The 3603-nt window shown below is 42.6% G+C and overlaps 1 pseudogene; it reads right to left on the reverse strand.

Annotated features, from left to right (window-relative positions):
- Positions 1-823: 823 nt before the first annotated feature.
- On the reverse strand, positions 824-1840 carry LOC102247415 (annotated as a pseudogene).
- Between the last annotated feature and the right edge of the window lie 1763 nt (positions 1841-3603).

Genomic DNA, 3603 nt, shown 5'->3' on the forward strand with positions numbered 1-3603 from the left:
GAATGTACTTAATATCATTGAATTGTAAACTTAAAATGGTTAAGATGGTAAATTTTGTGTTGATGATTTTACTACAATAAAAAAAAATTTACTCCGTTTTGCCTATACCTGTTCATCTGTCACCACTCCAACCATTGATTTTTTTTCATTTACTTTTTAAAGAGCAGATTTAAGTTCACAGCCAAATTGAGCAGAAGGCAGAGATTTCCCATATGTCTTCTGCCCCCATATATGCATACCTTCCCCCATTACCTACATCCCCCACCAGAGTTATAATTGATTAACCTACATTGATACATCATTATCACCCAAAGTCCATAATTTACATTAGGGTTCACTCTTGGCGTTATACTTTCTGTGGGTTTAGACAAATGCATAATGACATATAATCACCATTACAATATCATACAGAGTAATTTTTCACTGCCCTAAGTGTCCTCTGTGCTCTACCTACTCATTCCTCTCTCCTTCCTAACCCTGACCACTGGTCTTTTTTCTGTGCCTTTTTATTGCCCTAAAAAGATAGCCAGTACCTATTAGGAGTTATACTCTATTTCCGTTTCTCTTCCAACACCAGCTTTAGGAAACCACTAGTCTTCCTCAAAATATATGCTTATTCTGGACATTTCATATAAATGGAATCATACATTTATATGTGTGACTGGCGTTTTTCTTTTTCTTTTTTGGTACAGTGAACTTTATTGATGGTGCATGACAAGGTAGGACTCCCTAAGCCCCTCCCCTTATTCAGCGGATCTGGCATGGACACTGGAGGTCAGGGGATTCTCCATGTGTTGGGGGATTGATTTTTGGCAAGGACTCCCCAGCAGCTGAGGGCCTCTCTTCCTCTCACTGGGGCTGGTGGTCCAGGGGGCTCTTATTCCTTGGAGATCATGTGGACCATAAGGTCCACCATCTTGTTGCTGTAGCCAGATTCATTGTCATACCAGAAAATGAGCTTGACCAAGTGGTCATTGAGGGCAATGCCAGCTCCAGCATCGAAGATGGAGGAGTGGGTGTCACTGTTAAAGTTGCAGGAGACAACTTAGTTCTCACTGTAGCCCAAGATGCATTTGAGGGGGGCCTTCTCATACCTGCTACCTTCTTGATGTCATCATATTTGGCAACTTTCTCCAGGTGGCAGGTCAGATCCACAACCAACACATTGGTGGTGGTGATATGGAGGACCATGCCAGTGAATTTCCCATTCAACTCAGGGATGACCTTGCTCACAACCTTAGCAGCACTAGTAGAAATAAGGATGATATTCTGGGCAGTCCGTCAGTCATCATGCCACAGCATCCCAGAGGGGCCATCCACGGTCTTCTGGGTGGCAGTGATGACATGGACTGCGGCCATGAGCCCCTCTACAATGCCAGAGTTGTCATGGATGACCTTGGCCAGGAGGGGCCAAGCAATGGTGATGCATTCATAGTTGACAATCTTGAGGCAGTTGTCATACTTTTCAAGGTTCACACCCATCACAAACATCCGCAGGAGGGGCAGAGATGCTGACCCTCTTGGATACCCCCTTCAAGTAAGCTCCAGCCTTCTCCATGGTAGTGAAGACAGCAATGGACTCCACAACATACTCAGCACCAGCATCACCCCATTTGGTATTTGCGGGATCTCGCTCCTGGAAGATGGAGATGGACTTTCCATTGATGACAAGCTTCCCATTCTCAGCCTCAATTGTGCCTTTGAACTTGCCATGAGTAGAATCATACTGGGACATGTAGACCATGTAGTTGAGGTCAATGAAGAGGTCTTTGCCAGAGTTAAAAGCAGCCCTGGTGACCAGGCGCTCAGTAGGGCCATATCTCTTCACTCTGACCACCATCCTGTCTCAAGAGTTACGGCTGGCCCTGTGCAGGAAGATGTGGCTGTCTGTTGAACAGGAGGAGCAGAGAGCTGTGGTTGGCATTTTTCTTTCTTTTTTAAAAATCTTCATCTGAGGATATTTTTTCCACTGCTTTTTAGAGAGAGAGGAAGAGAAGGAGGAATGGAGGAGAGAGAGAAACATTAATGTGAGAGAGAGACATCGATTGGTTGCCTCCCACGTGAGCCAGGGATGAACCTGCAACCCTGGTACATGCCCTTGACTGGGAATTGAACTCATGACCCTTCAGTGCTTGGGCCGATGCTCTAACCACTGAGCACACCAGCCAGGGCTGGCAGTTTTCAGTAAGCATAATGTTTTCAAGATTCTTCCATGTTGTAGCATACATTAGTCATTCTTTTTTTTTTTGTACTGAATAATGCTTCCTTGTATGCATATACTGCATTTTATTAACTCATTCATCAGTTGAGGGACATTTGGGTTGTTTCTGATATTGACTATTGTGTATAATACTCCTGTGAACATTTGTGGATAAGTTTTTGTGTGGACATATGTTTTTATTTCTCTTGGGCTTATACTTAAGAGTGTAATTGCTGGGTCATATGGTAACTATATTTAACTGTTTGAGGAACTCCCAGATTGTTCTGCATTTTATATACCCACCAGCAATATAATAGTATGGTTCTGATTTCTTTACATCCTTTCCAGAACTTTGTATCATCTGACTTTCATTATAGCCATCATAGTGGGTATAAAGTGGTACTTCATTGTGTTTTTTTTTGTTGTTGTTGTTGTTTTGTTTTTTTGTTAATCCTCACCCGAGGATATTTTTCCATTGAATTTTACAGAGAGTGGAAGGGATGGGGGGAGACAGAGAAACATCGATGTGAGAGAAATACAGCGATTGGTTGCCTCCCACATGGGCTTTGATCAGGGTTGGAGATCAAGCCTGCAACCGAGGTACATGCTGTGATGGGGATCGACCCGGGACCCTTCAGTTGAGGCTGATGCTCTTACCACTGACCCAAACTGGCTAGGGCTGATGGCAGCACTTTTCATTATCTGGATAGAAGGCTTTCTTATGTTGCTAAAGTATTTCAGCTCTGAAAGGCCAGGAGAGTTGAGGTTTAGGAGATATTTAAAAATAATGAAAACCTTCTGCATAATTGATATATGACCTTTTTTTTTTTTTTAAATATATTTTATTGATTTTTTACAGAGAGGAAGGGAGAGAGATAGAGAGTTAGAAACATCGATGAGAGAGAAACATCGATCAGCTGCCTCCTGCACATCTCCTACTGGGGATGTGCCCGCAACCCAGGTACATGCCCTTGACCGGAATCGAACCTGGGACCTTTCAGTCCGCAGGCTGACGCTCTATCCACTGAGCCAAACCGGTTTCGGCGATATATGACCTTTTGAATTCTAAATTTTATTGCAGAATTTAGTTAATGCTTGTAACGAAGATATTTTGGTTCTTCAGTTTTATTCTAAGAATAATAATAGCACTATTCTTTTTTGGTGATGCAAGATTACAAATGTTGCAGTGGTACTTATTTACTCATTTATAGTATAGATCAGCGGTTCTCAACCTGTGGGTCGCGACCCCTTTGGGGGTGGAACGACCCTTTCACAGGGGTCGCCTCAGACCATTGGAAAACACATATATAATTACATATATTTTTTAAAAATATATTTTATTGATTTTTTTCAGAGAGGAAGGGAGAGGGATAGAGAGTTAGGAACATCGATGAGAGAGAAAC

Source organism: Myotis brandtii, unplaced genomic scaffold, assembly GCF_000412655.1.
Source record: "Myotis brandtii unplaced genomic scaffold, ASM41265v1 scaffold58, whole genome shotgun sequence".
NCBI lineage: Eukaryota > Metazoa > Chordata > Mammalia > Chiroptera > Vespertilionidae > Myotis > Myotis brandtii.